The sequence below is a fragment of the Lepus europaeus genome, chromosome 6 (genome assembly GCF_033115175.1).
Source record: "Lepus europaeus isolate LE1 chromosome 6, mLepTim1.pri, whole genome shotgun sequence".
Lineage (NCBI taxonomy): Eukaryota > Metazoa > Chordata > Mammalia > Lagomorpha > Leporidae > Lepus > Lepus europaeus.
In genome coordinates, this window is record NC_084832.1 from 57359566 (window position 1) to 57381416 (window position 21851).

Sequence of the window (21851 nt, forward strand, 5' to 3'; positions counted from 1 at the left end):
CTCTGCCCTAAAGGATGCGGGCAGCCAATCTTGATTCAGCTTCTGTTGGACTCTCCACCAGCGCTCATAGCTGCTCCCAGCAGCTGCCAAGTAGGACCAGCAGCCACGGCCTCAGGCCAAGGCGAGGAAAAGTTTAGTCTGAGCATTTGGAGAAAGTTCCTAATGACCAGCGCAATTAGGCAATGGAGTCCATTTCCAACAAAGGTGACTAAAGAGATCTCTGCAGATATTCTGTAATGGGCTCATTAGAGCAGCAGTGGGGGAGAAAGCACTAGGCTCCCACCCCAGCACCTGCAGGGAGCAGGGGCTGCCACACACAGCTGGGCCCCAGCCAAAGCCCTGCTCACTCCCCCATGGCTCCTCATCAGATGTCCACTGACAGATGCCACAGACGCCGGAGCCTGAGGGGAGCAATACTCTTGCTGCCAGATGCGATATGAGCCTCGCTAGGACCACTCACTCTGGCAGGGCCCTCCAGCTCCACCTGGCCTCCAGCAATTACAGGGAGAGGCTGGAGAGAGCCGGAGAGAGCTGGAGCGAGCCAGGGCCCTTCTTTTGGCCCAGGTCCACAAAGAACTCTTTCCTGTTCTTAACATCAGCGAAACTGGCCCTGTGGTACCTAACTCCAGGGAGTTCAAGCCTTTATCTTTCTCCACTAAGGACTCTAGACCTTCACATTCCCTTTTCAATGCATACACATGGTCACTCTGACAAGGTGATGCTTTCATTTACATTGTTCTTTGTTTTCCTTTTTTAATAGCATTATTTCAGAATTTTGTTGGTGTTGTTTTTAACAGGCAGTGTTAGACGGTGAGAGAGAGAGAGAGAGAGAGAGAGAAAGAGAGACAAGTCTTCCTTCCATTGGTTCACCCCCAAAATGGCCGCTACGGCCGGCATGCTACGCCGATCCGAAACCAGGAACCAGGTGCTTCCTCTTGGTCTCCCATGCGGGTGCAGGGCCCAAGCACTTGGGCTATCCTCTACTGCCTTCCCGGGCCACAGCAGAGAGCTGGACTGGAAGAGGAGCAACCGGGACAGAATCTGGTGCCCCAACTGGGACTAGAACCCGGGGTGCCAGCGCCACAGGCAGAGGATTAGCCTAGTGAGTGGGTGCAGGGCCCAAGTACTTGGGCCATCTTCTACTGCTTTCCCAGGCCACAGCAGAGAGCTGGATTGGAAGAGGAGCAGCAGGGACTAAAACCAGCACCCATATGGGATGCCGGCACTTCAGGTGGAGGATTATCCTACTGCACCACAGCACTGGCCAACATCTCTACTGTGTAATCAAATTTTCTGTCATGTGCACTTTCCATAATAGGCATTTCTAATTTGACAATCATGATTGGTTACTATTTGAGAATAATGCATTTAGCATATTTATGCATTTAGCATATTTATGCATTTAGCATATTTATGACTTCAAAGCATAGCAATGCGCCATAGTACTTTGTCTTGTCTATTTCTACCAACTGGCCCCTCTCCATGGGCTTCCTGCAGAGTCTCCTCTCTTTGTCACTGTTCATCCAACTTTCTTGTTTTCTGTCTAGGTTATGAACCTCACTGGAGTCATGTTCACTTAGGGTCATTCTTATCATTTACAACTATTAGGTGAATCTCCTCAAAGCCTTATCTCAATTTCAATACTCAACACTGCATTCCTTCTTCTGTATCAGCAGTTAAAAAAGAACTTTGCCATCTATAGCTTGTATTTTGAAGAGGAGCATCATGGGATATCATGTGGTAAAAGAAAGGGTCCAAATGTCTGGCTTCTTCCACTTACCACTTATGACAATGAACAAGTTACTTACTCTAGATTTTGGTCTTCTCTCGTTGTTTAAATAAATAGATTGGCACGAAGATCAAATAGGATGGCCTAAGCAGCCTTGCCTGAAAATTTCCAAAAGACATTAAGTCTGAGATCTTCTGCTAGGATTCCATTCAAATCTCATTTCTCTCGCATGAATAAAGGCTTCCCTGGAGAAGGGCACCTATGTGCCATCGTGTCCCTGAAAGTACATCCTTACAGCAAGTGTCCCAGCCACCCCCTCTAAAGGGTGACAAGGCACACAGGGTCCTACCGTCCCAGGAATCACTGATTTCCAAGTTATTTTTTTCCACTACATTCAACTGCAAGAATTTCAGAAAAACCTATCGTTGAGAGTACAGAGTAAATGCATGAACGGCCACCAGTTCCTGGCATTTCCAATTATGCCTCACTGGTTTTTATGTCACATCTTGGAATGAGGATGTAGATAGCAACAGAGTGACTGCAGGGCCAGCTATACCAACAAGACACAGGTGAGCACTCAGGGGCTCCCGAAAAGCCAACCACCAGGCCAACACCCACCAAGCACCAGGCTTGCAGCTGGTAGAATACATTCCGTCTTTTTCTCTTCTCTTTCCTGGTGAAACATTTCAACATCCCAGAAGCTGTGATTAACTGCAAGTGATGTCACTTCCAATTTGTCTTGCTCAGAGAAACTGTTAACACCTGAAACGCCACTTCAATCCTGAAGCCTCCACTTAAAGATTCAGAGGCTAGAAGCCAGAACCTCACAACAAGCAGTTGAGGGACACCAACATAATATTATTGGCAACAGTGTGGTTTTATAGCTTAGATGGCTTGTGACTGTTAAAATGTAAAATGGGCATCTTTTGATCCAGCAATTTCTTTTAAGATTTTTTAATTTATTTGACAGGTAGAGTTACAGACAGTGAGAGGGAGAGACAGAGAGAAAGGTCTTCCTTCCTTTGGTTCACCCCCTCAAATGGCCACTACGGTGGCAGCTACACCGATCTGAAGCCAGGAGCCAGGTGCTTATTCCTGGTCTCCTATGCAGGTGCAGGCGCCCATGTACTTAGGCCATCCTCCACTGCCTTCCTGGGCCACAGCAGAGAGCTGGACTGGAAGAGGAGCAACCAGGACTAGAACCCGGCTCCCATATGGGATGCCGGTGCCACTGGTGGAGGATTAGCCAAGTGAGCCACGGCGCCGGCCCGATCCAGCAATTTCTCTAATAAGAACTTGTCCCAGTGAGACTACTGCACAGGTGTAAAATCGTGTGCATTAAGTATGCTTAGAGCAGCAATGATTTTCAGAATGGAAACGTGGGAGCAAGTGTCTATCAGAAGCCTAGAGTCCACTCTGATGCCATTCGCTGCCTCCTCGGGAAGGCGTTGCCCTGTCTTTTCTAACAGAATTCTGAATCTCCTGTCTTGTAGTTAGGAATGCATCGGTAGAAGCATCTACTCAAACCCGAAGCAGTCATAAAATGAAATTCCATGACTCAATTTTTCAATATGTTGCTTTTTTAAAGAAAGATTTATTTATTTTTATTTGAAAGGCAGATTTACAGAGAGTAGAAGGAAGGGGAGGGAGGGAGAGGAAGAGAGAAAAGGTGGGGAGACGAAGAGAAAGAGATTGAGAGTTTGAGAGAGAGATCGTCTTCCATCAGCTGGTACATTCCCCAAATGGCTGCAACAGCCAGAGCTGAGCTGATCAGAAACCAGGAGCCAGGAGCCTCTTTCAGGCCCCATACATGGGTGCAGCAGCCCAAGCACTTGGCCATCTTCTGCTGCCTTCCCAGGCCATCAGCAAGGAACTGGATTGGAAGCAGATCAGCCAGGACCCGAACTGGTGCCCGTATGGGATCCTGACCCTACAGGTGGAGGTTTAACTTCCTACGCCACAGCGCCAGCCCCCAATATGGTGTTCTTGTTGCTGCTAGTTTGCCCTGGGAATTGTCTTACTTATGATGAAAGGCACCTATTAAAGGTACTCAGTCATTAACTAAGTACACTAAATACACATACATATACATATACACACCCATATACATATACACATACACACATATACATAAACATATACACACATACACATAAACATATATACATATATAAATATACATGTACACACATATACATATACACATACATATGCATATACACACATATACATATACATATACACACATATACATATACATATATACACACATATACATATACATATGGAAAGATGCCTCCTACAAGTTATTAGGAAAAAAGTAAGAGGTAACCAAGTAGCACATACAGAAAAGAAACCTATTTAGAATTCTATCTATACATAGTGCTTATATGTGAACTACACACACATACACATATGCAGACACGGACACTCAGAGATTTGCCTGGGATAATGCTACTAAAATGTCAGCAATGATTCTTACAGGATTTCTAAGGAGTTTTACTTTCGTTTTTTCTCCTATATGGTGCTTGCGGTTGTACATGCATTTGTGTGTGTGTGGCATGAAGGGGAAATTGAGCTTAAAAAAAAAAAAAAAACAAAAAAACCTGGCTGTTTACGGAGTCTCTCTTCAGTGTAAAATAAATGGACAGCTTTGCTTCATCTCCCTCTCCAAACTGAAGTGTTCCAGGGGAAACAAAATCAAAGAAACTAGCCAGGCACTCAAAATATTATTTCATTATAAAATTCCATGATGATGCAATAAAGCCACTTTGAAACCTGAATTCATACATGCTGAGAGGGAAACACAGGCAGAGACCCCGAACAGTCTTTCTAGAAGAGTGGAAACAACATTAATCAGAAGGATGCGTCTCCTAGAAGCGAAAATCTTGGCTTCCTGCAAAGGTCCTGGGAATCCTCATAGGGGAGAGGCTTGGGCAGAGCAAGAACACAGCTGCCCCAGGGAGGGCGGGGCCCCTGAGGCCACGGGAACGCGCAGAGGGGTGGCCGCGCGTGCGTGCTGTTGTGTCTGGAAGGGACAGGTGGGTTTGCAGGGGCTGCCGCACGTGCACAGCCTCTCGGCACGGAGATAAATCTCCCAGGCCTGCGCCCACCCTCAGCAGCACAGTCTCACTTTACTCACTCCGCGCTCTCCCAAGGGAATGGTTGCAAGCAAACCAGAGGAGTAGATCTTTTCCGTGACCCCTTTCCAAACAAAAACTATAGTTAAAGATCTTGCATAAATTGAGGGAGGGAGATTATTTAATATATTTCTTTTTTTTTTTAACTTTTATTTAATGAATATAAATTTCCAGTATACAGCTTATGGATTACAATGGCTTCCCCTTCCCATAATTTCCCTCCCACCCGCAACCCTCCCCTCTCCCGCTCCCTCTCTCTTTCCATTCACATCAAGATTCATTTTCAATTCTATTTATATACAGAAGATCAATTTAGTATAAATACTTCAACAGTTTGCACCCACATAGAAACACAAAGTGAAACATACTGTTTGAGTACTAGTTATAGCATTAAATCAAAATGTACAGTACATTAAGGACAGAGATCCCACATCAGGAGCAAGCGCACAGTGGCTCCTGTTGTTGACCCAACAAATTGATACTCTAGTTTATGGCGCAAGTAACCACCCTAGGCTGTCGTCATGAGTTGCCAAGGCTATGGAAGCCTTCCAAGTTCCCCGACTCTGATCATATTTAGACAAGGTCATAAAAGACAGGTTGAGGATAGTAACCAATGATCCTAAGAGTGGCCTTAACCAGGTCTGAACAATTATACAGCATTAAGTGGGGAAGAGGACCATCAGTACACACAAGTTGGGAGTAGAGCCATTGGTGGTAGAGTAGAGGTTATGATTACAAAGGAATGAGGCCCAAGTGGACTAGACAGGGTCTAGAACAAAGGACAGAGTCATTATTAGAGGAGCTAAGAAAGGTGCTGTCTAAGCTACAAGTAATTTTTCTGATTGAGAGGCAAATAGAACCTGATAGAAGGGGCTTGATAATAATCTGGTGGGCTTTAGGCATTGTAAATTCAGAGGCCCAGACCTATCTATCTCTTCACATGGGGTATATCCTAAGGGAGGTGTGAACCTCCTAGGGGAAGGCACTCTGTTGACTTTCATTACTTGGCTGGCCTGGGAGGAGAGCTGGCCAGGTAAAGGCAGGGGGCATCTCTAACAAGAAATTTACAGTTCTGCCTGCAATGTTGCTGACCCTACTTGGCTGTCCCCTCAACTGCAGTGGTCACTTTGGAAGTTGGGCTGAGTGAAGGGCTTTTCAGCTTGGAGCCAATAAGATCTGTGACTCTGACCTGGGCATCCTTCAACTCCAGGGCAGGTCCATTTCCAGTGATCCAACTCTTGGCAGAGCTGCCAGGGCTCTTCACAAGCTGACTTCTGCTGAAGCCCAGGCTTACCACATTGAAAGCCACTGCAGTGGACTGGCCTGTTGGGTCTCCTTGAGGGCAGATCACTGTACAGATCAGCCATTAATAGGCCTGCATATATTTCTGTAATGTTTTGTTCTTAATTTAGGTGTTCGTTATGAACGTGATCAAAGGACAAAAACCTCACTTATCTGTACCCTGATGCGCACTTTTTGGTATATATAATGTATCTCGGTAAAATGCTTGTTTGTTTTAAAGATTCCTGAACAGCAGTGGGGTAGAAACATCTGAGTGCTACAGATTCAGGCTGAAACTGACCGATCTAACAGGTAGCCCTGAGTGAGCAAAACTCATTAAAGACAAGCAGAAAACAGAAGTCAAAGATAAAATCTTGATTTGTTTCTTGGTGAGTTTTACTGTGACTTGTAGGATCCCCTCCACCAAAAACAAAACAAAACAACAAACAACAACAAAAAACAAACTACAATTTTCGAAAACTCTGACTTCTAAAATTGGACCATTGATGTGAGCATCTCTTTAAAGTAATAGAAAACTTACAGTCATAAAGTAATTGCAAAGATGCCAGGATGCTTGGTTTTACAAGTTAATTTCCAGCTGCTATGTTTCGTTTATAATAAATCACTATACTGGGGGCCGGTGCTGTGGCGCACTGGGTTAATGCCCTGGCCTGAAGCGCCAGCATCCCATATGGGCACCAATTGGAGACCCAGCTGTTCCACCTCTGATCCAGCTCTCTGCTACAGCCTGGGAAAGCAGTGGAGGATGACCCAAGTCCTTGGGCCCCTGCACCCATGTGGGAGACCTGGAAGAAGCTCCTGGCTCCTGGCTTCAGATCGGCACAACTCCAGCTGTTGCTGCCATCTGGGGAGTGAACCAGCAGATGGAAGACCACTCTCTTTCTCTCTCTCTGCCTCTTTCTCTCTCTGTGTAACTCTCACTTTCAAATAAATAAATAAATATTTTTTAAAAATCACTCTACGGTACTTACACTCTACTTCATGATAATGCCATTATTCACCATCAGTCCCTGTTCAATTCTGGGGGAGTTACAGTATTCCGAGACAGAAAAGAATAGAAAATAAACACTTGTTCACATGCCTATATTAGGTATTTGACTTTAAGGTTGCATCCCCCAAAAGCACCCCTACCACTCAAAATTACAAGCATGCACCAGGTTATCCACTTGTCTACTCTGTGTCTGGTTCTAATGCACTCCCACCTAGATGGACTATTAGCAGCCTTAGCTCTTAAAAAGTATCAAAACGGGAAAGAAGACGGTAATGAGGAGTTTTCCAACCCCAGCTCCAATACAAGTCCTTACAAGTCCAGCACAAACGTCCTCTGTCCTTCTGCGTAACTTGAAGTGGTCTTGAGGAGCCCCAACTGACACACATCCCAGATACATCTGTACCGCGTATGGATCACTCCTTGGGAAAAAGTGCTGCAGATAATTCCAAGGCTACTTGGTCACTTATAGATCATCTACCTGATTATTGGACTCCACCTGGGCTCATTCTACTCTTCCTATCCATGGACCCTACTCTTGTCTCTTGTCCAGGAAGCCACCACCCCCTGTCCAAGGACTTGACAATGCTCCCAATTTCCAAGTTGGTTTCCTTGGTTCTAGTCTTGCCCTCTCCAATCCCTTCTCCAGAAACTTACCAGAAAGATCTGATAGACTACACATCAGGGCACATCACTGTCCTTAAAACCTTTCCATGCTGGCGCCGTGGCTCACTTGGCTAATCCTCTGCCTGTGGCGCCAGCATCCCATATGGGCACTGGGTTCTAGTCCCAGTTGCTCCTCTTCCACTCCAGCTCTCTGCTGTGGCCCGGGAAGGCAGTGGAGGATGGCCCAAGTGCTTGGGTCCCTGCACCCGCATAGGAGACCAGGAAGAAGCACCTGGTTCCTGGCTTCGGATCAGCACAGCGCCAGCCGTAGCAGCCATTTTGGGAGTGAACCAACAGAAGGAAGACCTTTCTCTCTGTCTCTCTCTCTCTCTCTCTATAACTGTCTATAACTCTACCTGTCAAATAAATAAATAATTAAAAAAAAAAAACCTTTCCATGGCTGCTTGATGGGTCATGGACACTGTGCCTTGAGGGTGATAAAAATGTTTCAGAAAAGATACGGATGGCAGTTGCACCACGTTGTAAATGTACCAAAGCCACTGATTGTTCACTTCAGAGTAGTTCATGTTATGGTATGTGAATTTCATCTAATTTTTTTTTTTAGCAAAAGGAAAGCAAACAAAAACCCTCCATCCCTCCGCATTACACTTTAGCAGAAGTCCAGAGTCTGCAGCGTGGCCCTACCCTGCGTCTCAGCAGCCTCATCCCCAGCTCTGTCCACTCTCATCTGCCCTCCAGCCACACTGGCCATTTTTCAGCTTTAAAAGTCATGCTTTTTCTCACATTTGGGTATCACACATGGGCCTCTCCACCCAATTACCCTTAATAAATTTAACTCACCCTTAAGAAATTTTTAAAAAAATTCTCAAATCCAAGCCTCCCATGACTTCACCCACACTGTGCCCTTTCAGAAACACCTGGTCTTTCCAAGTACTTCTCATGAGTTCTAATTCCGTAATTACTTTTGTGTTTGTTTAACACCCTTTCCAGTAAACCGTGGACCCCTAGGAGGACAAGAATGGTGATGATTTCATTCACCACTGTGCTCCCAGCAGCTAGTGTGAGGTTGCCACAAGAAATACATATTCATCTGGCACAAGGACTATCCAGTAAACTTTTCATCTTCTGCAAAATCCGTATCAAGATTGGTCACCGTGCTATGTGAGACTTAAAAATACATACATGTCAAAATGATTCCCTTAATAATGAGGTGAAGAAAATCAGAAACTACTTAAAGTCAGCTCAACACAATAGAACATGCACCAACAAACGCACAGGACACAGCTTCTCTAATGTGCACAGCACCTGTACTGTGTTACTTCACAGAATCAAGTCCCAAATGCGCACTTAAGAAAACTCCATTTAAAAGCTCTCTCCACATCACTGAGGAGTCAGGGAAGAAGCAGGAGTGCATCTATGCAGAAAGATGCATCTGAAACAGGCAGACCAGGCTGTGCAAGATGTCACCACACACCGAGAGCTGCTCTGGCACAGGTACGACCTTCCTGAAGGGCAGTGCACGGAGTACTAGCAGGACACGAAGGACCCTAGGGTCAGCCAGTTCTGAGAGGTAAACAGAAATGAAAAGTAGAGGACATGCTCACCAGAGAGCAGGTGTAATTGGGGTTTTGCTACTAAACCAAGGCTTCTTCGGTGATGACAGGTGTGCAAGTGATATTTTTTTCTAGTCTTGCACTGTATTCTCTAGAAGGCTAATTTTTCCAAGACACAGAACTATGTCTTAATTACTTCCCTTTAAGCGTATGCCCTCCCCCTTTTTTTTGACAGGCAGAGTTAGACAGTGAGAGAGAGAGAGACAGAGAGAAAGGTCTTCCTTCCATTGGTTCACCCCCCAAATGGCCGCTACAGCCAGTGCTGCGCCGATCCGAAGCCAGGAGCCAGGTGCTTCCTCCTGGTCTCCCATGCGGGTGCAGGGCCCAAGCACTTGGGCCATCGTCCACTGCACTCCCGGGCCACAGCAGAGAGCTGGACTGGAAGAGAAGCAACCAGGACAGCATCCAGCGCCCCAACTGGGACTAGAACCCAGGGTGCCGGCGCCGCAGGCAGAGGATTAGCCTAGTGAGCCGTGGCGCCGGCCAAGCGTATGCCCCTTTAACATCAGCTCATTTCTCTTTCATTGTCATCTCATCCAGAGCCACCTAATCTGCCACTCTCTAGCCCAGCACTCACTAACACTGATGACTGGAGAGCAGAGGCAAGTGAGCATCCTTACAGGCAGGTGCCAGAAAGATCCATCTGTTCATAAGTGCGTGCCCCAGCCCAGCTCCCACTGCAGGGGCAGCAGAACAGCAGCGCTTGAGGACATTCATTACTCAGGCCACAGGCTATTTTTCTTTCTTTTTTAAGGTTTATTTATTTATTTGAAATGCAGAGCCACAGAGAGGCAGAGGCAGAAAGAGAGGGAGAGAGAAAGTCTTCCATCTGCTGGTTCAGCCCCCAAATGGCCACAATAGCCAGAGCGAGGCCAATCCAAGCCAGGAGCCAGGAGCTTCTTCCGGGTCTCCCATGTGGGTGCAGGGGCCCAAGCACTTGGGCCATCTTCTCCTGCTTTCCCAGGCCATAGCAAAGAGCTAAATCAGAAGAAGAGCAGCCAGGACTAGAACCGGCGCCCTATGGGATGCCTGCACTGCAGGCAGCGGCCTTACCTCCTAAGCCACAAGCGCTGGCCCCAGGCTAATTTTTCAATACTTAAATTCTTCCTCTACCAACACTTTGAATTTTCCCAGGCCTTGCGTCCACTAATTTTCATTCCTGTTCATTTTAAGAGCATCCCCAACGTGTGCTGCTCTGCTCAGAGTTAACTTCTTCCTGCCATCTGCAGGCGGAGCACCTACAGTCCGGTGCTTTGTGTGCCCTTTTGAGTGCCTTAGTTGAAGACACCTTTAGAGCTTTTTCTTGATAGAGACTCCTTCCCTTGATCTCTGTGTTTGCCTGGGAACCAGGGGAAGGCAGGAAGCCATTATAGGACTGCTGGAGTAGCAAAGACCAAGACTGTGCTCCAACACAGGTGCGGCGTGAGCAGCACCACACCGCCCCAGCGTCATCTCTAAGGATCCCAAACTGCTCCTTCATGTCCCCTTCCTTACGGCAGTGTGTGTGACTACCAAGGTGGCCACTGCTCTGCTTCCTCTGATTCACCTTCTTAATCTGCTTTACACTTGAAGACATTCCTTTCCTCCCAAGGCATCCGTATTAACCTTCCTACCACTGTTGTAGAAGCACATACACTTCTACAGGCGACGAGATGGAGGGGGCTGGAAATGCACGGGACACGCACCTGTACGCAGGAAAGTGAAGTGCCAGCAAAAGCAAACCCTGATGTAAGCAGAGATTTGACCTTTAACCCGAAGTACATTCGGGAGTGAGTCAGGAGACCAGTATGGTAATATCTGAAGGCTATTACACACAGCGATGAGGTCAGGAACAATGGCTGGTGAAAAGTAAGGTAGGGAAGGTTAGCAAGTAAGGGGTTGAAGGACAGAATAAAAAAAGGCATTGGAGGGAGAATGCCAAAACGTCAAATGAATGTGACAAAGAGCAAGCGAAGTCTGGAACACCGGCAGCTGGGGGGGAATGAAAAGTCAAGAAGGGTATGAGATGCCCAGTGGCAAGGCTCAGACTGTAACTACAGATACCTATAAATACAGAGCCAGGACTGGGCCCTCCAGGGTGGGATGCAGGCACCGCACTGAGGTCTGAACCATTACACCAAGTGCCCGCCCCACGGATATCTTCCACCTCAGACGCAGCTAACAAGATTCTTGCAGTGGAAGAAACCAGAACACCATCAGATTTATGACATTTCCATGCTTTGAGAAACTGGGAAACGTCTAAGTCGGAAACCAGAAATCTCTTCAAATATTTTCCACTGAGGAAATTCAATACAGAGACTTGGTACTCAGGGGATGGAGGCGCAGAAAGCCTAACACCGGAGAGTGAGGCTGCTCCGAGATGAGCACCATCAGGAAGCCACTACCTTCCCCAGGCTTGACAGATAAGAGCACGGGTGGTGTTGCTGCAGTCCTGGGCCAAGGTCACTGGTGAGCAACCCGAACCCGTGCAGGAGGGTCCCTCGAACAGGTGCTGTGCTACAGCCAGGGACTCCCACCCCAGGAAGACCTGTTCTCTGCCTCCCCCCCACCCCAACCTCCGCTGCCTCCCAAGAGCCGAACACAGTGAGCCAACAACCTGCAAGGTACAGACAGGGAGAGCAGGAGGGAAGGGCGGGTTGTACTGCCCCCAGCACAGGAGGGGAGGATGGGCGTGCAGGGGCAGGGGGAGTCCTGGTGAGCTAGAAGGAGCATGCATCTATTAGGAAGCCATGCTTCCAAAAGCTCTGCTTATTGTCATGCAGGCGTCACAAATGAGGAATATGGAAGCTCTGGCTTGTGGGGTGGACTGCTGACCTTCCGGTCACATGTGGGTGGCCCCAGGGATGCTCTGTAGAAATCAGTGTTGAAAGGAGGTTGAGGAACACAGGCTGTACTTACCTGACTGCAGGTACAAAGAAATCAGGATTTGTCCAAGCAGGATTTGTACCTCCCTCCCTTCCTCCCTCCCTTCCTCTCTTCTCCTTTCCTTTCCCTCTCCTCCCATCCCCTCCCCCCTTCCCTTCCTTTCTTTTCCTTTCCTTTTTTCTTTCTTTCATTGCAGAATGAAAAAGCTCTGATTTTTTTACATTCTTTAAATATCACATAAAAGTAAATACACACAAATGAGTTCAAGTAGACGTGAGGAAGTCTGAGCGTCTGGGTAGACTGTACAGAAGTCGGTGTCCTGGCTGTAATTCTGCACTCCAGGTTCACCGGGCGTTACCCTGGCAGGAACTGGGTAAAGGGTACACAGGCTCTCTCTACAGTATTCCTTACAACTAGATGCCAACCAGCGATGACCTCCAAATAAAAAGCATAACTGGAAATGCCACAAATACGTGCGTAACATCCTAACTTCACAAAGCATCTTCCTTCCCCTGGTACTTCACCCATCATGTCCCCGGCCTCTCCCACGCTCGCATGCTCAGTGTTTCTGCGCCGTGATTCTTTGTTCTCCCTGTGAAGCGAAGCCAGGGAGGCTCTTTGTGGGCCAGTCTGACAATTTCTCATAATTTGGTCTTTCCTTTGTCATTGACTCGGTACTACTTCGGCTAAAATGCGATGGCTTGCTCTTGGTTCACCATTCACATCTCTGATTACAGACAGAGCTAGAATATTAGTATTCATTCTTGGGACAATTAGAAGGCTCCTTTATCTTACTTCATATCATCTAACAAGCTTTAACCTGTTCATTGCATAGTGAAGCATTTAATTCAAAACTACTCTCTCTGTGGCCTGATGCTTGCTTTCTCCCACTCTCTGGGCCCCTGGTTCTCTGTTGGGAGCTGGTGACTTAAGAATCGGTAGGGGAAAACTGCAGTCAAAAGCCTGGCTGTATGACAGAACAAGAGGGAAAAAACGAGCCTTACCCCACCCCACCCCCGGCCGCCACTCATTCACTTAGCTAAAATATAGGCTATCGGAACAGCAAGGAAAACAATAGATATAAGTGCATCAAGAGTCACGCCAGGTCTTCCAGAAACTGACGGAGGATGAAAATCACCTCTTGGCCAAGAGCAAGGGGAAAAATCACTATTCATCACAAAACGGCCATGAATCATAGACAGCTCCCCAACTCTCCTCCTCTACAACTCCACAAATCCTTCCTGGAAAATGTAACTTTCTTCCTTTAATGATCTGATGGTGAATTATTTATATTCTTCAATTTATCTTTCCTTTGTCTTTTATTTATGCCCAGGAATTATACTACTTAACTCTAGGAAGCCTGACTAAGATTACAGGCAAGATAAAGGATCCCCTATCCTTGCATGGCGCCAAGTCTAATGGGCAGAGGCAGGCAATGGGGCAGGGAGAAGGACTGACTGCAAGCTCATTTGGGGACAGGCAGTGAGCTAAGTGACCACACTCCCCAGGCTTCTAGCCCGTGCTGACTTCTTCCAGACAACTTTCCATCCAAATCCATCTTGAGTCCCTTCCTGCATCTCTACCTGCCAGGTCACCTCCTTAGCTTCAGTTCTCCTCATTGGCTGAGCAGTGCTGCTTCCCAGCCAATCCCCGAGCCCCCAGCTCCTCTGCCATTAATCCATTCTCTACATCTGCTAGAGCGATCTTTCTAGACAACAAATCTAAAGCAGCAATACCCTCATCCTTTCTAAAAAACTCACTTATTTTCATTTTATTTGAAGGTCACAGAGACAGAGATCTTCTATCCATGGGTTCACACCTTTAAGACAGCAAGAGGCTAGAACCCAATCTGGGTCTCCCATGTGGGTGACAGGGACCCAAGTACTGGAACCTTCAGCAGCTGGCTCCCAGGGTGCATGCTAGAAAGCAGCTGGATCAGAAACAGAGGAGCTGGGGCTCAAGTCAGACACCCTTGATTTGGGATCCAAGTGGCGGCTTAACCGCTACATCCAATGCCCGCCCCTTACACCTTCACCTTAATCCTTCTGTGGTTCCCTATCGCCTGAGGCTGGGTGTCCCAAAGTCACCTCACTATTTTTAAGAAAGTATATTCTTGCCTATCTTAAAGAATACCCCCCTGAAACAGACCTTGAAACAGAACTCAATCGCCAGTTATTTGTTTGGGAGTGGATCCTAGGAAGTGCTGGGAGAGAAGTGGGGAAGGGAGGCAGTCGCTAAAGTAGCAGCAGTAAAGCAGGCTGAGCTGTGGGGAACCCTGGGACACAGTGAAGCAAATGCATCAAGCTATTGTGCCTGAGGGTTGAGCATGCAAGACTATCGCCTCCTGTCTTCTGTCACTGTCTGAGGCCTGCCCTTGTGGCCATTAACTGCAACATGCCACCAAGCAGCCACACTTGTGGGAGAGAAATCCCTCCAGGGAGAACAGGAGGGGCTGGCAGACACATACTGCAGCAGGGGGTGTCAGGTCATAGGACTACAGAAATGACCACCAGGCCACAGCCCTTAGGATTGCAATTTTGGTGGGTCATAAGTGGGACTCAAAAATCCTATAAATGAGCAGATTTAAGAAAAACTGGCAACACTGTTATATGAAAAATCTTTGGTGGACCCTACCAGGTCCTCCCTGATCTGTCTTCTGCCCTGCTCTCTAGACCAGCTGACCCCAATACCTGTCAAACCACACAGAATGCAAACACAATGTTCTCTTCCATGAGCACCTCCCTGCTAATGCTCCTGGGAAGCAGCAGGTGCTGGCTCTTCCCATGTGAGTCTCTGACACCCACATGGGAGGCAGGGATGGAGCTACTGGCTCCTGACTTCAGCCAGGCCCAGCACTGTGGTGTGTGGGTATGTAGAGAGTGAACCAATAGATGGAAAATAGAGATTTCCTGTCACATGCCCCCTCCCGTGTCTCTGCTCTTCTGCCTTTCAAATAAGTAAAAATGAATAAACTTTTTCAAAAAGAATCTTTATGATCCCCATAGCCAAATACACTACCATTCATATAACAAATGTTCATTAAAAATTAAAGAAATAATCTCCAAACAAAAATGCCTATAGTATGGTATTATTTAAATGATATTCAAAAGTTCCCTAAATAAAATCACCATAAAGTAATCTTCCTTATCTGTTTAAAATAGTAAGTATAATTCCACTATTATAATTAAATACATGAGGGTATTTTAAAATGTTATGTGGGAAAATGGAATTAAAAATTTATTTTTGACACCAACTTTTTTTAAATTTTCAAATACATTTTTCATAATATGCACTTTCTGTGAACATTTTATGTACTGAATATCTGATATATGCAAGAAACTCAGGAATCCATCCAGAATAATACAGGTTCATTGCCTTAATTTATCCAAAATGCTTGGGACCAGGAGACAAAAGTTGATAATGTCAGACGTGGAATTTTCTACTTGTATTATTGCATTGACACTCAAAAATGTTTTCAGGTTTTTGGTTTAGGGTTGATCCACCTCAGGTGTGCAGTAAGAGGAAGAGTACGAGTATGTCAGATTTTACCTACCAGGGCAGTCTCAAAGACACGACCTCTCCCCATCTACTTCATGAAGACAGCAGCAAGATTAGGAGAAAGGTTTACTTCAGTGGCACTGAACACTGAGGATTATGACTTCTTCCTTTGGCTGTGGGCCCTGATGGCACCTCTGGGCTCTGTCCCACAGGTGCACGATGGCTTCTGAGGCTTGCCCGATGCTCTCTGGCAATCGAAACCAAAGCAGAGGTTCTGGCCACTCACAGTCATTAAAGACCTTACCAGGGGCTTTTCTCCCACTGCTGGGGATGTTAACCACAGCACCTTGGCCACACGCCAGCCTGGATAATTACACTGGGGCTAGGAAACTTCACCCTCCAGCACCAACTAAATAAAGTATTCCTTTGGACTTGCTGCTATAATCTTTGTTATGCTGCTGTGGGCTATTAAAGAGCTATTCTATACTTAGGATGGCTGTATTTGGGGAAAATCAATAGCCCTGGTATAACTGTCTACACTGACAAGAAATATGCTCCGAAATATCACTAGGTTAGCTATTTTGGAGTTTTTAGAAAGAAATAATTACAAACTACAGTAATTTTGTCTTCATCCTCTATACTTTATTTGCACAAAGGCTGGTATGTTTTCAATATTACACAAAGAGGGAGGGAAGGTACATTAATTCACAAAATTTATAAATTTATACTGAGTGCCTACCACATGCCAAACTGTGCTGTAGGTACTGGGCACTGTTTTAGGTGCCATGGGTTACACTGTCAGCATAAATGTGAAAATTTCCAAAAGGGAATAATTCCCTTTAAATATTCCTATCTTACTACATTTCTGAATATCTGAATACATCATCTTTACTTTAAAACTATGATGCTGAGTTCACCCAAATACTTTCCTGTCTAACCTTAAAATAAAAACCTACAGGACATGAAATTCTACGTGGATGTGGATGTGAGTGGAAGCGTAGGTGAGTCTCAAAAAGAGGAAACATGCTTTTCCGGCTAGCATGGAAAGTAGCAAATGGAAAGCTGCTTGCAGATGCTGCTCATATATTTATTTGTTTGCTTGTTCTTAGCAATCATTCTATATAGGTAGGTGAGAGTTTACAGGTTATAACAGCAGAAGCTGACATATGAAAATTGAAAACATAAATATCTCTTGTTTAAGGTCCTCATTGCCATATTAAAAAAAAAAAAAAAAACAAATCAGGCCCTTTAGTTTTCCATCACAAGGATGAAAAGAGCAGAAACAAAGAATGTGTAGGTATTATGTATCTTTCTATACATACACATAAACACACATTATCTTGTAAATGATAACAGGGGAGGGAAGTTAATTGAGTTCCAAGAGTCCAGTGCATTGAATGTATAAACCACAGAATATTTAACATCCCACTATGCACCCTTGAAATTCACATCAATTTGAGAGGTCCCGAACACGTACTTTTCCTGAACAAATGGCACACTACATCCAGACAGTGAGTACAGTGGGTGTACACTTTTAAAAAATCAGAGAAGTTACCCTGAAACCTGCCAAACTGTTGTTTGAAAACCCTTTTAGCTAGATGTTAATGGCAGGCTTCTAAAACTAGATTAAACATGCTGTAAATCAATTGACTGCCCCCTACAAATCTGCCATTGTGCATCTTTTTTGGTGAAAACGGCTCTTCAGGGGTACTTAATACTGTTCGCTACACTGTTTCTCCAGGTTTATCTACTTAAGGTGTTCTGTTAAAGTTAAGTGCTTACTTTTGTCATGACTCATAAACAATGGAGTAGACTCATTAAAATTGCATGAGGAACCTGGAAATGCATCACATACAGGATACATTTCCTGAGTTTAGAAGAAATGCTTAAATAGTGCATATGTGCTCCAAGTTTGCCACCAATAATCTATTTATCATTTTAGAATCAAGAAACAACCTGCACTGCTCTGAGAGACCGATGACTCACCCTCTACTAATAGGCGGCAGGTAACACCTTTGGCAAGGCTGTGATGAAAGACTGCAGCCAGAATCCTGCAGCCCAGTGTGTGCCACCTGTTTTAAGGAGCCCAGATCACTACACCAACACTATGTCTATTGTGTCAAAGGACAGGGGACTGTAACAAATGACTGGCTAATTAGATACAATGTTTAAAGTCTTGCAGGCATACCAACTGATCAACACCATCTTCAATCTCATCCCAGTTATAAATTCACACAGAGAATAAGAAATGATATTAAAGGTTATCCAAAACTATGAACACTAGCAAAGCAAGGGAGTGGGTGTCCTCATTCCAGGAATGAGGTGGGAGTCAGGAGACTTTTGGAGGTTGAAAGCAGAATACACTGCATACATTTAAAACCAGTTTACCAAAATTAAATTTTTACTCTCATTTTTTAAAGATCCTTGTTGAGATGAAAAAAAAAAAAAAAACTGGGTTACAAACTTTATGTGAATATAAAACAAAGAATACTTCCAGGAGGAAAGTAGGGTAGAAACGCTTAAGAGTTGCAGGGGAAGACATCCTGAGCCTGGCTCTGTCACGGCAGGTGGAGTCCCATCACCTCACTCTGCCTCAGTGTCTCTTAAAATGAAAGGGTTAGGCCAGAGCAGCCCCCGCTGCTTCCCTCCTAGCAGCAAAGTCCTGTCATCCATTTAAGGTATCTCAGAGGACACAAGTTGTGCAATATCCTACGAGCACCTGATGGCAGCAGAGAATGTGCTTACAATGTTTAGTAACTATAAAGGGAAGAATGAGAAGGATCTAAACACTCCACCCAATCTTGAATTTTTCAGTTGATTCTAGCCTGAAGGGGGCAACTGAAGTTAGAGGCTTCATGTCACCCCGCAATAACAACGTTATTCTTATTAGAATAAAAACGTTACTATTCTTTTTAAAACATCCAAGGAAAAAAAAAAGGAAACAGCTTCACCTTCCACAAATGCAACTTAGACCTGTCTCATTTGGAGGGCTGCAATGCCTGAGCTACAGTATGAGTATCAGGATGTGGAAGCAGCTGTCACGGCTTTGTTTTTCATTCACAGTAGGTGGTTGCCAGGCAACAAAATACTATTGTCTGTTTCCATGATCTATTGGCCAATTCTACTGGTGATAATGCTTTCTACAGTTTAAAACAGGGCCACCTTTTGGACAAGAAATAAGGGGGAAACATCTAAGCAGAACAATAGCATCTATATGAACAAACGCGTTGAATGAATCCTAAAATTATGTGTGTAAATATATAATGGTGTGCCGACATAAGTGCATATATTTTGCATAAATGCATTTGTGTACCTGTAATTATACAAATCTCTCTACCTATAAACCCATCTAAACTTCATAGGCCTACAACTGGAATACTAACCCTGGGGGAAATCAAGGCATGAACCAGAGAAACAAAAATGTAGGATTATTTCTCCTAACAATAGCAATAATTTCCAATTTGTCAGATGTTTCAAATAGTGTCCCTGGAACATGAAGTCCTGCAGTCAGTAGAATAATTCTGTCGGCTTACATAAACATAATAACTGGAAAGCCTTTACCATCTACTTTGAAATCATCCAACATACTTAATATGCTGTTTTACTTGATATGATGCGCTACCAGCGTGTAGAGAGATAATTCAAATAGGGTTGCTGTTTACACCCAAGAATCTTAAAATGTATTCGTCTTTAAAGTAATTGAATTGTTCTCCCTGGAATAGCCTCATGTGATTCCCCACTTTGTTTTGTTATGGGTCCCTGGGGAATAACAGTCGTGCTATGTTACTGTTGCATATTTCTCCAGTTTACAAATAAAATAGCACACAGTGTACTCAATATAAAGTTGTCAACATTAACTTGCATCAGTGGCTGTTTGTTTTGCATTGACAAGGCTTCTAAAGATAAGAATTACAATATTCTTAGATGTACAGACACAACATCAAAACAGCCAGAAGGAATTAAAGCTGGAAGACGCCAGAGGCAATCAGGCCTTGAAATGAAGAGAAATCAGGACCATTTAAATACACATATATATTTCTGCAAAGGCCCTAAATAATGTCAGAACAATCTCTGGATTTCACGCAGGGCTCCTCTGTCTTTCCTCACAATATCTCAAAAGCACGTTAACTATTGAATGCGTCCCACTAGAGGGGACTTTTTGCTTTTGGAAATTCATTACCACTTGCAAATCTGTTTATTACAAGAAACTGGAAAAAGCACTATCCATGATGCGGACAGACGTTGTTACTATAAAGTCTCCTCTCAAAAGGGCGATGCTAGCAAAAGAAACGTGTGCTAATACCGAACTAAATAACCACGTTTCCCGGACACAGGTGTTTTCACTCAAACGCACCCACCTGGCCCGAGCGTCCGCCCGGGCGTCTCCTTCACACCTCACCCTACAAGCGACCTACGCCTTCTCACCTGTGTCTCTCCGCCAAGAACCCATCTCGCTGCCCCTTTCCCCACCCTCCTCGGAGCCCTTAAGCACCCTCCAAACTACCAGACTCAAATCTCAGCCCAGTTTGCCACGAAATCCTCCCCCACCCCTTACGCACTTGCTTCTCGCATTCTCCGAGATCTTTTTTTAAAAAAACCTCTACCACAGACCAAATACAAGCTTCATAAAATTACGGTTAGACAGTAGGTTTGGGTTTTTTATTTTGCTTTTTAATATTAACAGCAGTGGAAAAATTGAGGGCGGGAGAGCAAAGGAGAAAGCCCAGGTGTGTCCTCCAGTGTAAGGAGCGTGGCTGATGGCCACACAGAGGGGGACGCGGGGATCCCACCCCGCTGGGCTTCGCCCCCTGTCGGGCCGACCCCACTTCCCCCATGTGCTCGCCGCGGGATGACAACCACAACACTCCAGAACCACCCCCCTCCGAAAGGGGGCGGGGCTGCGCCCTCAGCCAATCAGGACCCGCGAGCCCCGGGTGTCCAACCTATGGGGTAGCCGTGGCCGTGCAGGGGGAGGACGTGGGGTGGTCGGGGAGGGGCCGCGTCCGTGGGAGGCGCGCACGTGTCGGGAGAGGCGGGGAGCCGGCGGGCGTGCAGCCGCGGGCTCTGCACCCTGGCGGGCTCCGAGTCCAGCTAGCCCCGAGCCTCCGGTGCCTGGGGCTAGGCGGGCCGGGGCGCGCTCCTGCCGAGCAAGACCTGTGCAAGGTGTCCGAGTGCCCCGCGCGAGGGGACACTGACAAATAAACACAACAGTAGCCGGAGCAGACCGGAAAGTTTACAGTCCGCACCCGAGCGCCAGTCCTGGAGGCAGGCGGCAGCCTTCAGAGAGGAGGGGAGGGGGCCGGCGAGCGCAGGACGGGGTGCCGGGGGCGGCGCTGTCCAAGGTGCAGGGGAGGCGGCTGGCGCGCGGCGGGCACCGAGCCCGGAGCCGGCACCGGCTGGCGGGCAGCCGGGGAAAGCGCCGCCGAGGAGCTGTCGGGGGGCGCCGGGAACCCCCACCCCCCCCCCGGGCTGGGAAAAGTCACCGGGCTCCAGCTGGGGTCCCGGAGAGGGAAGGTGCGGGGTGCGGGAGGGGGCTGCCCCGAAGGTTCCACCTACCCCTCCCGACCAGCCTCACCTCTAGCTCCGCTCCCCTCCCCCCTCGCCCACTCCCCTCCAACCTCCGTCCCGGTGCCGGGGGGTGGGGTGGGGGGCCAGAGGCGGGGAGCCCCCAGCTCGATCGGGGCGGGGGGGGGGGCAGGCTGCGGGCCCCGCAGCTGCTCACCTGGGGCCGCGGTCCGGGGAACCAAGGCAGCCTGCCGCGCGGAGCCGGGCGCCGGGCGCGGCACGGCTCCTCCTCGCCTCGGCGTCCTCCTCCTCCTCCTCGGCTTCTGCCGGAGTCTGTCCCGGGCACGAAGCTGCGCGACGGGCCGGGCTGCGGCCGCCGCTGCTGCAGACAGAGGACGCCCCGTGGCGGCTGCAAGCCTGTGTGAGTAGCGGCGCGCCCGGGAGAGGGGATCTGCCGAGGGGCGCTGGAGACTCCGCGGCTCGGGGCGCGCGGGCGTGCGCACGCGCGCCTGCGAGTGTGTGTGTGTGTGTGTGCGTGTGTGTGTGCGCGCGCGCGCGCGCCCACGGGGTGGGGGAGTCTGAGG

General features: G+C 47.0%; 1 protein-coding gene across 2 annotated transcripts in view; it reads right to left on the reverse strand.

The window, feature by feature from the left end:
- Window positions 1-21569, reverse strand: part of ENOX1 (ecto-NOX disulfide-thiol exchanger 1) — a 599613-nt gene extending 578044 nt beyond the window's left edge. For both annotated transcript variants that reach the window (XM_062194137.1, XM_062194133.1), the window contains exon 1: window positions 21485-21569. The gene's annotated coding sequence lies outside the window, so the exon portion shown is untranslated. The remainder of the gene's footprint in view (window positions 1-21484) is intronic.
- Window positions 21570-21851: the final 282 nt, after the last annotated feature.